Source organism: Schistocerca piceifrons, chromosome 1, assembly GCF_021461385.2.
Source record: "Schistocerca piceifrons isolate TAMUIC-IGC-003096 chromosome 1, iqSchPice1.1, whole genome shotgun sequence".
Classification (NCBI taxonomy): Eukaryota; Metazoa; Arthropoda; class Insecta; order Orthoptera; family Acrididae; genus Schistocerca; species Schistocerca piceifrons.
In genome coordinates, this window is record NC_060138.1 from 671,949,590 (window position 1) to 671,964,734 (window position 15,145).

At 44.1% G+C, this 15,145-nt stretch overlaps 1 protein-coding gene and 1 pseudogene across 1 annotated transcript in view; one reads left to right on the plus strand and one right to left on the minus strand.

Moving 5' to 3' along the window:
* The window catches only part of LOC124709029, a 737,074-nt gene that overhangs the window by 407,428 nt on the left and 314,501 nt on the right, over positions 1-15,145 (plus strand). The gene's annotated exons all lie outside the window — the stretch shown is intronic.
* On the minus strand, positions 8,935-9,051 carry LOC124723277 (annotated as a pseudogene).

The following is a 15,145-nucleotide window of genomic DNA, read 5'->3' on the forward strand; positions in this document are numbered from 1 at the left end:
GGTACTCCATATTATAAATGGCCTGTGCCATTATGTATTGGTTCCTCTAGCGGCAGGCTACGTTATTGTGGCAGTGTTTAGCAGGAATGCGGACATATATCTGCAAACAAACAAAAGATTGATACGCAACTATATTTTTTCGAGGTGATAAATAAAATAGCATGGCTACACCTCGTGTGTAACTTCATATCACAGAAAATGTAGTAAAATTATTCTAGTAAAATTATACAGACAATTGAGGCTGTACATCGTGAGGGGCAGGATGTGATACGAATGTACTTGAACACATACATATTGGACAATAATATTCGGCCGCTCCATCGTATTTGCTAGAATTGAAACTGTAGATTGTTTATACTCCAAGGTCACTGCAATTCCTTAACAGCGATTCAGCATAGCCCCGACCGACATGGGAGGCTACAAGATGTCGGCAATGTTGCAAAATTTTTACTATGATATCTTCTCCGTGTGCGACCGCCCGCTGTCTCGCTGTAACATCTCTTCAATGAGGCAATTTCCTACACAAAGCACCGGCTGTCACCGCTCCTTTATCAGTGTTAGCGGTAACCGCGTGTGCAATGCAAGCGCTGCTCGTTCCACCACACCACCAGTGGACCTGAATATTGTTCTGCTGCAAACCCAAGATTGAGGTTTTCACCGCAAGGTCTCCTGATGAGCACATAGCCGTTAACCGAGCACAAACAGGACCTGATGTCATTGCTAAACACAACCCGTACGAAGTCTGCTGCAAACCCAGTGCGGCCTTTCGCGACATCATTGCAAATTTAACGATGAGACTGTGAAGGTCGGTGGCATGCTACGAAATTGAAGTCGGGACACATTTAAATAAGAGCCTAATAATGCTTGGAGTGACAGTGAGCGGTGAAATGATGTTGGCGCCTGTAAACGGGTAGTGAAGCAGTTGGATGTACTGGCAACTGATCAGACGAGCCACTCCTCAAATAAAATGTGGGTGGACATATTTGGCCAGGAGTCCCCTTCGGGGAAGTTCGGTCGCCTGGTGCACTTCGGCGACTTGCGCGTCGATGATGATGAAGTAGTGGGACAACAAAAAAGCCCAACGGAAAAAAATCCTCGACGCAGCCGTAATCGAACCAAAAGCGCAGTGTCAGCTACGCCAACCACAGGATCACGAGCTGCTGACTGATCCACTCTTGTGTTGGTCTGGGTATGACGACGGGAACTGCATCACAGTGTGTGCGCTTCCTAGTCCAAGCATTGGCATAAGCACACTTAATCAATCCAGAATGGAGGGCCTATGTTCCACGTTCAAATGTCCTAGTCACTGAACGCGCTTGCTTCGTGTTGCCTTCCTCCTCATAATACCATATTAGAGAAGAAGAAAAAAGATAATCGCTTCAAATGTTTGTGTTCAGCTGATCGTTAAGTTCAACCTCTTTGACTCGTAAACATAATTAAAATGTTAAGGTAAACACCACCCACACATTACGTCTTAGGACTATTCCAACTGGCCGACTGCTGCCTACAAGGTGGTATGAGGAGCGATCTATGATGTTTATTTAAGCAGCTCCTCATTTGGCCTCAGGAGGCTAAGTGGATCCGTTACAGATCATTCTACCACAGAAAAATCTGAGGAGGTACCTGGTGTCGAACCCGGGTCCTTCCGCATCGAAGACAGAGACCCCAGCCATTCGACTACGGTTGATACGCATGATTACAAGTTGTATATTTTTACAAACTAGTCTCGGTAATCATAGCCCTGAAGTACTTCAGAGCAGCTCCTTAAAATATCAGTCACCAGCCTAAGAGAAACAGAGTATTAGTGGACAAGTTTCCCCATCGTATTTATCGTTCACGACATAAGTCGTTATAAAATGAGTGTTACACTGAGGGATACTTGTGACATTCACAAAGGGAGAACTGTTTCCAGACGTCCTCACCAGTAAAAGTGAAATGGAGGTTGTATTATTTGGTCATTTCATATGCACCATCCAAACACAAGATGGTGTCTGTAGCAAAATTACTGCCGATTTTGTGGGAAACGTTCTGTATCTCACCAGTTGCCGCAACAATCATGGCAACTAATTTCACATACTTGTCCAATATCATCTCATAAATGGTTGTAAATATTCTATCGGGAAATTATAAAGAATAATTCTGAGACCTGACAAGCCAGAGAATAGAGCTTGTCTTTCCACTTCAGTGAAGCAGTGGCATGGTTGCGATCATCGTAGCTGATGTTAGTTTCCTCCATAGAAAATCACTTTTTCTCAAAGGCGCCGAATGATATGACATCTGTATTCCATTAAGTTTGCGTTCTATCAGCCACCCCAAGAGAGTGCCACAGATTTTACCGGCAATTTAATGGCTACAGGTCACAACAACTGTTTCCTTAGTAAAGACGTCGTTTTCTGAAGAGCAACGGGTTATCATAATTGAACAATATTTTGGAAGTCATTCGTCTGCACTTGTTGTAAACGCATTTCGTGGGAAATATCCGGATGCCACAGTACCGAACAATTCAACAGTATCGAGATAATCGCCCGTTAATGGGAACGCGGATCATTTGCAGACATGAAGAGAACAGCGAGACAGGCCATTTTGACGGACTCTAAAGTGGCCGAGGAGAAAGATATGATGATGCCTTCACTGTCAAAAAATTTGAGATGACTATCTGTCCAAGTTCAGATTGCGTATGGTACAACACAGAACGCAATGCAGAACTTAAAATTTCGAGTGGTTTTTTCTGGTAGCGTGCACGAACTGGCGCCAGATAAAGAAAAGTAACTAACGTAGTGTACATAGTTTCGGTTTTATATTGATATTCATAGCCTCGCAAAGATGGATAATGTTTTTTTTCCACTAATGAAGTGTGCTTTCACCTTAATGAATACGTTAATGGGCAAAACACAAGAATTTTCTCAATCGAAAATCCATTTTTTTAATAAAAACATCTTGCGTCAGAAAATTGTACTGTGGTGTAAGGTATTGCGTCATCAAATAGTGAGCTCATTTTCTTTTAAGCTACAGTGAACAGTTTTTGTAACAAGATATCAGCACACGGTTTATTTCGTTTCTTGAGGTAAATCAACGCCATTGTTGGCTGTAGCAGGACGGTAACACGTGTGGCACATTCAACGAAAGAATCCATTTCTTAGGGGTTGTCCCTATTTACCGTCTCCAGACTTGTTTCCGTAGTACTACGTTAAAGGAAGCGTTCTAAAAAATGATGCTGCACACGCTGACGGATCTAAAGACTAACGTAACAACGGAGATTAACGTCCGTGCCAACATGCTCCGCGAAGTGGCCTCACACGTGGTAAAATGAGTTCATGCAACCATTTTGACCATGGTTTAATAGTGTTAACTTAATGAAATAAAAAACATATTACAATAAATTTAATTACTTTTTGATGTGGGCGACTTTTCGATCGCACGGTATTTTCGAACATTTCTACCGTATAACGGGCGTCGCCTGTTATAATCAACGGAAGGTGGCACACGGCGCTACTCGTCACATACAGAGATGGCGGCCATCTCCCAATGTCATCAGTTGCAGGCGTGGCGTTTGAATGCATGGGTATGAACTAGTAGGAACGGGGGAGAAATTCGTAATGAATTTTGCTGCACTAGGTGACAGAGTTTTGTTTCGGGAAAAAAGTGAAAGAGTTTTTATCAAGAAAACATTCTGACTGAAGCAGTTACTTTTATTATCTCTTAAAAACAGACGCTCATGAATCATTCAAATATTGAGTAGAGCCCAGTAACATACAAATCTAAATTATATCTTTAACAATAAACGAAGTAAAAAATTGAGGTGACTGCCTAACGCTGCAAACTGTTTGCATTATTAGTTACCATAATTCAGCCAATAATTGCACGAGCTCAAAGCGCACATTCCAGATTTCCTAACTCAAATTGTTCAGCGGCTATATTTTACAGAAGCATAACACTTTACAGATCTCTGGAGCTGTCCGTGTGAGATGTGAAACAGCACAAATCTCTTCGCACTAGACTGTAGTCACATCGACATGGAATGGGTCTTGAGACAGGGTACTGAAACATTTTCCTTGAACATATGAAGCAATAAGTGCCACTTATTTGTCCAATACGTTCTAGTCCTTACTTGAATTATTTCTATCATTTAGACGTGAATGAATGTCATTCGTCTTCTGCAACTAAAAGTTTGTTATTGCTTTCAACAAACTAATTGGTAAAATATGTTTGTTTGAAAACAATAATGAACATTCAGCTGCAAAAGGTGGATATATTTATTCTTATATACATGATAAGCACAATTTAATAATACATTAAACCTGATTATGTGTAGATTGAGTATTAATCAGCTCAGCATTTGCGAACATGTTGCTGCAAAAGTAACAAAATCCACAGTGAGATATGTCTGAGTACCAGTAGAAGTCCGCTGCTAAATGTCCTTATCCTTTACATGCTTTGCCATTCTTGAAATTTATACTGAATCGATATCTGTCGATATTGTCTGGATGGCCCGTGATATGGACACTTGGTAATTCGTGTAGTTCAGTATCCCAGTACACACAAAAGAAAGATGCCTGTTAGTTCAGCGTGGAATCCGAACCACGATGCAACAGCTTTTTCTTATACACGAAGTATTGTCATAAGTTACATTGGATGCCAGAAAAGAAGTAAATATAGGTCTGGCTGGGCACTGAACACATAATATTTGCACGTAGAGCCACCAGCTCCCACTGAAAGACCTGCTCAAATCAAAGAATATAAAATCTGGCAGTGTTTTTGTGACGTTTAACTCGTTATGTCCGCTAAGATTTTAAGACGATTAATATCATAGCCAAATTTACTCCTAAGGCGAGATGTGCGACTGAATGTAGGGCGCCAGTATTTCACATGTTACCTAACCGCAGTAGTACCATTCACACCTGAGGGCGTGAAAATGGCCCGCAGTCACGCAGTCGCTATTCAGACTCTTATTTATATGCAGATGAGAGGTCTCACGTTCCCTGCAGAGGCTGACAATAGCGAAGAGCGCCAGCGTGCGTGGAAATCAGCGCTCGGAGAGCGGCGACGTGTCGGCTGGAAGGCGCATACTTGGCCGTAACGCCGTAATGGGGCAATTGCCCTCTGGCTCTCTAATTATGCCGCTCCGTGCGCGCGCCCTGCCCCGCCGCTCATTGATATATTTATGCGCTTGTTTACATAAATCACCGTCGGCCCGGCTGGAAGGCGGCTTAATGAAGAAATACGAGCTGCGAATGCGATGCCACCCAGACGGGCAGCTCCCATCTCGCCACTAATGGACGATAGCGCGAGGCTCGGGACCTCCGCGAGACACGTCAGCTCTACCCACCTGGCGTGCGCAGGCGCCTCCCAAGCTTTCGCTGCTTGTCCACTGCCTTCCCGTGCAATATAACCCACACATTCTTATCCCCAGTGCTTATTTTCCCCTACGCTTGACAATGAAAAGTGCCAATCCGTCTTTACCTCTTATCTTCAGGAATACTTGTATTTTTACATATTATATCTTCATTGATCAGTCGGGACACTACCACCATCTACATAATAGCCGGTACGTCCAGCTTTGGTGCGGATAACAGCGGCGACGCTTCGTGGCATGGAAACAATGAGGCCTTGGTAGATCAGTGGAGCGAGTTGACACCACATTTGCACACACACACACACACAAACACACACACACACACACACACACATATACACATACACACACGACACGAAATTCAAAAAATGTGTGTGTGAAATCTTATGGGACTTAATTCCTAAGGTCATCAGTCCCTAAGCTTGCACACTACTTAACCTAAATTATCCATGCCCGAGGGAGGACTCGAACCACCGCCAGGGCCAGCCGCACAGGTCACTCAATTCCCTTTAACTCCGGGGTGGGGGCCGATGAGCCCCAGACATGTTCGATCGGGCTCAGATGTGGCGAATTGGGGGGGGGGGGGGAAGCACGTCAATTGAAACTCCCCAAACTCCCCACTGTGTTCCTGAACCACTCCATCACAGTCCTGGCTATGTGACATGGGGCGTTATCTTGCTGGTAAATGCTACTATCGTCGAGAAACATGATCGTCATGAAGGGGTGTACATGGACTGCAGCCAGTGTAGAATACTCCTTGGCACGCTCACTAATACTACATGAACCGTGCGTATGTCTGGCTAGCAGTCATTCCTCGCCAGGTGACGCTGCTATCGTCTGGATTGGTTTATATCGATAGTAGGTCAATGGTCATAATGTTCTGGCTGATCAGTGTACCTTTACGAGTTCCACTTGTAAGTAGGCTGTTTAGGTTTCTATGTTGGTAACGCCACGTAGCGCTCTATATGAAAATCACTGACTGTGCTGTGTGAAGTCTGTGACTGGTTTGCATTGTTGGAATATTTGCTATATTGTAGGGTAGCTGGATGTGAACAGCGCGTAGCGTTGCGCAGTTGGAGGTGAGCCGCCAGCAGTGGTGGATGTGGGGAGATGGCAGAATTTTGAGAGCGTACGATATGGACGTGTGTCCATCAGAAAGCGTAAATTTGTAATATTGGATATCATGAACTGATATATATATGATGACTTTTGAACATGATTAAGGTAAATACATTGTTTGTTCTCTATCAAAATCTTTCATTTGCTAACTATGCCTATCAGTAGTTAGTGCCTTCAGTAGTTAGAATCTTTTATTCAACGGGCAGTATTGGCGCTCGCTGTATTGCAGTAGCTCGAGTAACGGAGATTTTTGAGAGGTAAGTGAGTCATGAAAGGTATAGGTTATTGTTAGTCAGGGCCATTGTTTTGTAGGGATTTTTGAAAGTCAGATTGCGTTGCGCTAAAAATATTGTGTGTCAGTTTAGTGTTGATCAGAATAAGCAAAGAGAGAAATGTCTGAATACGTTCAGTTCTACTCAGGTGTTTGAAAATCTAATAACGTAAGAGGTTTATCAGCACAGTAATTCATTACTTTTTCAAAGGGGACGTTTCACACTGGACCCATGAGCGCCCACGCGAATGTTCTGCAGGGCATAATGTAGCCCCAGTCTGCTTGTCTCGGTCCCACAGTACAGGAGCTGTTTCCCTGGAAGACGACAGATTCGCCCCCTCCCATCGGCATGATGAAGAACGTATCGGACTTCATCACATCATGCTACGCTCTGCCACTGCGCCAACGTCCAGTGACGATGGTCACATGCCCATTTCAGTCGTAGTTGCCGATGTCGTGGTGTTAACAGTGGCACATGCATAGACCTTTGGCTGCGGAAGCCCATCGTTAGGTGTGTTCGGTGCACTGTGTGTTCAAACACACTTGTACTCTGATCAGCATTAAAGTCTGAGGGTTTGGCCACAGTTTGTCGCCTGCCTAGCCTACGACGTCCGACATTTGTAATGAGAGGTGATCGACCAACCCCACGACGCCTGGACGTGGTTTCACCTGGGTTAAGCTATGTTTCCAAGAGACCACAGCACTCCTTGAACACCCGACAGGTCGTGCAGTCACCAAAATACCGTGCCGAGCCTAGAGCCTATGGGCCATCACAGTCTGTCCTGGGTCAAACTCAGATAGATGAAGCGCCTTTCCCACCTTACACACGGACAGCACTCTCGCTAATACTACATGTACCGTGCATGTGTCTGACTAGCAGTTATTTCTTGCCAGGTTTGGGTTTATATCGACAGCAGATCGATGGTCATAATATTCTCGCTGATCAGTGCACCTCTACATCTACATACATACTCCGTTGGCCACCGTACGGTGCTTGGCGGAGGGTACCCTGTACCACAGCTAGTCGTTTACTTTCTTACAATAGTAAACGGCCGTCGTCCCAAAGACCACCTGTGAAAAGGAGACTTAACAAAAAATCCATATCGTGCAGCAGCTCGCACCACAGGACGCACAACGAAGTGTTGATTTCGTTCTCCACTTTCTCGCAAGGATTGAAATTGACGAGGGCTGGCCGTGGACCATACTATGGACAGACGAAAATCATTTTCCTCTGACGGGTGAGGTGAACACACAGAATTGCTGAGTGTGGGGATCTACACCTCCAGTCACTGTGCATGAAGTTCCTCTGTATGGTGAACGTGTCACCGTAAGGTGTGGCTTCACGTCTACGTTCAGCACTGGCCCATTCTTTTCTGATCACGTAGGCGCTTAAGGAACAAAGACGTGCAGTGAGACTGGCCAACGTTACTGGGACTTGCTCCGCCAGCATATCATACCCGCCCTGCAGGAGAGAGACGCATTGAACTCATGCAGTTTTCATGCAAGATGGGGCCCCACGATACAGCGCTCGTGAAGTTCACCTGCTTCTCCGAAACACATTTGTAAACGATAAAATTATCAGCGTATCGTTTCGAAATGCTTGGCCGGCACGATCGCCTGATCTCACTCCCTGTGATTTCTGGTTGTGGGACTACCTGAAGGACAGGGTTCGCCAGGGGAACATTCACAGATGTGTTGATCTAAAGCGCAGCATAGCAAAAGAGGTAGCCAGCATACCTAAGGACATATTTCATTCTGCTGTGCTGAATGCAATCCTGCGCTTTCAGACTCTTCTGGACACTGATGGACGCCATATTGAGCCCTATTTGTAGCAGTAATGGTACCAGTATGTAATGGTGTGATGTACTGTAGCAGCACATTAAAAGCGTTTTCGATCCCGCATTATTTCTCTTCCCCATGTCCTTGACATTAATACCAAGTTTAGTACTCGTGTAGTACTTAGTTTCCGTGTTATAACGTGTTAAATATGCACTCCGTCTTCAGGCCACAAGTGGCCCATCGGGACCATCCGACCGCCGTGTCATCCTGAGTTGAGGATGCGGATAGGAGGGGCGTGTGGTCAGCACACCGCTCTCCCGGTCGTTATGATGGATTTCTTTGACCGGAGCCGCTACTATTCGGTCGAGTAGCTCCTCAATTTGCATCACGAGGCTGAGTGCACCCCGAAAAATGGCAACAGCACATGGCGGCTGGGTGGTCACCCATCCAAGTGCCAGCCACGCCCGACAGCGCTTAACTGCGGTGATCTCACGGGAACCGGTCTATCCACTGCGGCAAGGCCGTTGCCAACCTGTTAAATAGGGGAAGTTTAATTATAACCACCTGGGTACATATAGATTACCACTGTTGATATCAGTGTGACATATTTTCGGATTGTCTGTACATTTATTGCTTCAACTATTTAGCAAACATTCAGATCGCAGAACTCATCCAAGAAATGAAATGCTCAAGAATATCAACAAGTGAACCGAAAAATACGGACTATCCAAAGTCTTCACCAAAAACTTCTATTTACTATATTCACAAAACATTCTAAATATAACTTTTACCTATGCTTTATTTGCCGGAAACTAACTTATTTATAAAACTTCACTTAAATCAAATCGCATTTACAAATCACTTGCTTTTAGTTCACTTTCCAAAATAATCCAGTTTTCTCTGTTTATGTTTTATAATTCACTATTTTTCCTGGTAGGTTCTTGTTTTCCGGTGAATTAGAACATCGATAAAATCAAGCTCCTACTCAAATTCCGGTTCATGGGCTTCGCCATTTAGTCAAGCGAGAATTTTTTGGTCATTTAAGTCTTCAAAACTACAGATTTCTATTCTAAACGAAAGTATTTCTTCTGATTATGACAGAACAATTCATGCTTCATATTTACATTTTTTTCAAAAATGGTCGAAATATGCACGGACATTCGTAGTGTTACTAATACGCTGTTGACGCAAGATGAAAGACATAGGAGTACAAATACAAAGCGTGCCTCTCCTGAGTAGTGCATGGAGGTTACTGAACCTAACGTTCACCTTCCGACAGACAGATCATAATTAGGAGTTATATGCCCTCCTTATGGGAGATATATTCAGCATATATATTGATGTCTTGATTACGGTATTAGGAAGAAAATGCAACGCAAATTCTGTGTTGAATGCATGGGGCGACAGTCTTATGATCAGGAACTCTTCCTCACCAGAACCAGGATTCGAACTGGCTACCTCAGGGATGACGCCACCCCTCCAGCATCAGCGATTGAAAATATGCTATCGTTGCTACGAGTTACAAAACAAGGTAATCAGTAGTTAGAGCTATGACCCTACTCTCAAAGTTCATAAAAAAACACGGCTGAAGTAGCGCCTGCCTTTCATAAAACTGTTATAACTGCATTTAACTAGTGCTTCTGGGTAGTTACGTACCCTCAGAGCTCAACGCGTCGTCCAAAAGCAGAAAGGAGTTCAACTCTCAAAATGCTTCCGGCATCTGCATCTCTCATACCTATAACTTCTACGCCCTTGCTATCTGCGACAGTCAGCTTGCAGTTTTTTAGTCTTATTAGGAAATGAAATGTCCAGATGCTGCTCTTGCTTTATGCGTGTCACATAGCAACGAACAGCATTGTCGACACTTATTTGCACATCAGATGTGATACCAATTTTCAACGAAAGCGGTATTTCTCAAGAATACAACGAAGAATAGTTCTCTCCTGTATTCTTACTTTACGTAAGCGTTGCATTCTTGAAACACTTGCATGTTGTTCTCTTTACACGCCTACATTCTGGAGAAAAATACCACAGTAGGTAAAGAAGAACACTTGACACGCTTATGTAGTTCTGTTTGTTTTCTGCGTGCCATCCTGTGTTCCTGAAAATTTTGTTATATGCTCGGAAGCACAACGTCGCGTTACCCGTTAACTCGTACGAATCCCCGCAACAGTGTTGCAGGGAATTCACCGAGACATTCTGTGATATCCTTGTTTGTACGTAGTTTTTGTTTCTTTGTCTCCACAATCTGCAAACTCCCTCGTCACCTGAGCGGACTCGTCTGTTTAAATTGTACACAAAACGCTGCTCCACTCACAAACTCGAACAACTGGTTAGGCATGAAGTCTCACGAATGAGGAAAGTTTCATTGAATACTACACATCTACTACTGTCTTGGTTATGACATCTAAGGGTGGTCGACGTCCGTTTAACTAGTATTAACATTTGATGCAGCACTGATCAAGTCTGCCGCAAGCTGAAGAACCTGAATCCTTCCTGAACTGACACAGAGAACTATCGTTTCTTAGTATACTCCATATGAATAAGGAAATGTGTACATGCGGCATTCATGTAACTACAGCGGAGAACAGTTATATCAATTGCAGTTACCAAGGTAAATACGGAACACAAATAATTAATCCTCTCCGCACCGAGGGCGCTAAGGCGCGTTATGGCTATCAACCCAAAGGTAATTTATTCGCCAGTATCGGGTTGATGGAGGGAGGAGAGGTGGCGGTATGAAGTTCCAGATTTATCTGATCTTTCACAGACGGCCTTGGCTTTGAAACCTCTCTGCTGTAACTCTCGTAGTGTCCTTGAGGATAAGATAAGAGGTGAGGCCGTGTATGGAGGCATATTACCCATTTCCCTCGCTCGTAAATGTCAGAGAGCGGCCGCTATTGGTAGGAAATAACCCCAAAGTACAGTATTTAGTGTCCTGCAGAGAATATATTCAGTGGCAAGTTACGGGAAGACACAGTATATGTTAGACGCCGTCGGCTGCTGAAGCCTTGGGGGGGGGGGGGGGGGGGGGGGTACGTTGTACAGTACAGACGTGGCGTAAAATGATTCACAATGCCTCACATTCACATCGACAGCAGGCGTCGCTGGAGTCTGTTCATTAAACACTTGTGACCGTCCTCTGCGACTGATTGTCTCGAAAAATTGTCTCTGCGATATTGGTGGTCGACCAAAAGATGGTCTTGATCTCGTCGATCAGAATTCTTTCGTAATTTCCGATATGCTGTATGGTCTACGCTTCTTTACCGATTATCTTCCCACGTCAAAAGTCGATTAACTCGCGGCGTACTGTCATTTTCACTACGTACGTGTCTGTAGCGCATTGTTCAGATGTCGTTACACTCGCGCCAAACAGCATTTCTAAGAAAAGGAATCTGTTTATTATAAATCTCAAGTATTAGGAAGTCTTTTCTGAAGGTATTTGTCCGGAGTGCAGGTACGGAAGCGAAATACGGATGATAAGCAGTTCAGACGAAAGACAATAGGATTTTTTGAACTGTTATGCTTTAGAAGAATGGTGAAGATTAGATAGGTAGATGCAGTAACTAATGAAAAGATACAGTAGCGAATCGGGGAAAAAAGAAATTTATAGCACAACTTCACTAGACAATGATTTTGGAAAAAACGACATTTTGTCAGTGGAATGAGTGATTGATTCAATTGGTTCAGATGACTCTGAGCACTATGGGACTTAACATATGAGGTCATCAGTCCCTTACAACTTAGAACTACTTAAACCTAACTAACCTACACACACTCATGCCTGAGGCAGGATTCGAACCTGCAACCGTAACGGTCGCGCGGTTCCAGACTGAAGCGCGTAGAACCGCTCGGCCACTACGGCCGGAGAGTGATTGATTAATTTGTAAAAATATTTTTGTTTATTTATAGACGCAGTCACATTCTTATGACACAGTCATAACCGGTTTCGGCCATACAATGACCATCTTCAGATTCTAAAGGCGGCATACACTGAACGCAGATCCATGCGTTGTCAAACTGCTGTAGTTCACTAATAGATAAAATCGGTTGAGAGCACGTCTCATCAAGGAATCGTCAATTTGGTAGTGGAGGGAAGAATAGTGGGTGCAAATTCTAGAGGGAGACCAAGGGATTAATACAGTAAAGAGAATCAAGTGAATGTAAGTTGCAGCAGTTATTCGGAGATGAAAAGTTTTGCAGAGGAGAGACTAGCGTGTAGAGCTGCATCAAACCAGCCTTCCTCCTGAATAGCACAACAACAATGAGAACAACACACAAAAATCATAATCGGTGATTAATCGAACTTTAATTACGGCAATTTTATTATCAAATTATTATTTTCTCTGCAATGCTATGTTGTTACAGGAGTTATGTACCAACCTGCAAACAACATCGACACAGTCTTTACTGGCGTAAGGCGTTTTATACGAGCAGACAGTGTAGTACCAGATTCGATTCAAAAGATTTGTAACTTTACAACCAGCTTTTATCTATGAGTAATCCTCACTTTTTTTAATGCATCCTCTGCTTAAACATATCCCTATATGTTCCTATAATACGGGTTTGGTGCATTAGTTCGTGGCGTTTATTCATGAGTTTAGAAACACAACAGAGACTTTAGTCATCGATAACATATTCTCCTTCACTATTTAGAACAATCCGCTAACGCTGGAGTAACTTCTCGATTCAGCGACTTCAGAAGTTACATGGTCTTGAGGCGAAGAACTCGTTGAGACATGATCGGAGCGCATTTTCATCCGGAAAGGAAGTTTCTTAAAGCCTCATAGAGAGCGAAAAAGGTGAAAATCTGAGGGCGCAAGATCAGCTGAAAAAGGTGGGTGCGGAATAACTTTCTACCTCAGTTCGTGCATAGTGTTTTTTTGTCAGTCTAGCGAAATGCGAGCGGACGTTATCGTGGAGTAGCAGCACTTCATCCAGTCTTCTTGGTCGCTGTTCTTGGGTTGTGTCTGCAAAACATCTTAGTTGTTGACAGTAAATGTCAGCAGTGATGGTTACACGTCGGGGAAGCAATTCGTAGTACAACACACCGTCACTATTCCACTAGAAGTATAACATTATCTTTTGTGGACGCGCACAAGTCCCTGTACGCGAAGTTGCTGCTTTGTTTGGGCTCTATCATTCCTTTCTTTTCATTATGTTAGAATCGTACAAGATAGGAATGGTTGGTGTACACGAGCCATTTGATGATGAGCAACCAGAGATGAACATATGGCCACTCACCGATTTTTGTGATTTTGCGGTACCCATGCACCCGATTTCTGAACCTTCCCCATGCACGATGGCGGAATGATCACAGTTCATCATATTTGTCAGTTATCGAGTACACTGACGTTGCTCATTGTGGATTAATGTGTTAAAACTGTCTTCACAAAACCCGAGGTCTTCCTGAACACGGAGAGCCACTAATGTCAAGGTGATCCTCCTTAAGACGACTAAACAACTTTCTTGCCGTACTTCGTCCAATGGCATTATCCCCATACATGGCGCAAATATTTCTGGCTGCCTCCACCTCCACTGAACTCAAGCAGGAAAGTCTGCCGGAAATGTTCCGTTTCCTCCACTTGTCACTCCGTTCTCTAGCGTCCACAGCTCCACTCACTACGTCCAAATGACAAAATGACAATATGCAAATTCAAATAACAACTATGAACTACAAATAAAAAATGACAGTCAGTAATAAACCCATAGTAACTGGAATACCAACATGCAAAACAAAGACGCTTCGAATTATTCATCAGCCCAATACGTCTCATCAGTGAACAGCAGAAAACTCTACTGCGACAGCTGCTCACCGCCACCTACGGTCCCGGCGACCAGTTAATAAGGCGCAGGTAATAAGGTTGGCAGGGGCAGGAGGCCCAAGGCTGCTGAGTCAGCCCGGGCGGCCGCCACAAAGGCGCGACGTGACACAGGCGCCAGGAACGCGCGCGCCGCGGCACAGGCCCCTATCAAATTCGGCAACGTGGTCGCCCAGTACCTCTTCTCAGAGGGCTTGGCGCAATTATCTCTCCGAAGAAGTTGTTACACGAAATGCATTCGGTGTTCAAAAGGTGTGAAGTGAAAAGGAAGTGGTAACTTCAGTACCGATTTTATCGATAAATGTGTCTCACATTCGTTGCTAAATAAATGTTCTCTTCGATCAGAAAAACGTCTTTTTATTACTGCATAATGCCACACGGGTAGTGACAGTCTGCCCTCAGGTGCAAGTCGCAATTGAAACATCCTTCCACACTGTACTGGGCTGTTTCTTTGCCTGGCACGAAAAGGACACCTAATTCACTATATCTACATCTACATCCATACTCCGCAAGCCACCTGACGGTGTGTGGTGGTGGGTACATTGAGTACCTCTATCGGTTCTCCCTTCTATTCCAGTCTCGTATTGTTCGTGGAATGAAAGATTGTCGGTATGCCTCTGTGTGGGCTCTAATCTCTCTGATTTTATCCTCATGGTCTCTTCTCGAGATATACGTAGGAGGGAACAATATACAGCTTGACTCCTCGGTGAAGGTATGTTCTCGAAACTTCAACAAAAGCCCGTACCGAGATACTGAGCGCCTCTCCTGCAGAGTCTTCCACTGGAGTTTATCTGTCATCTC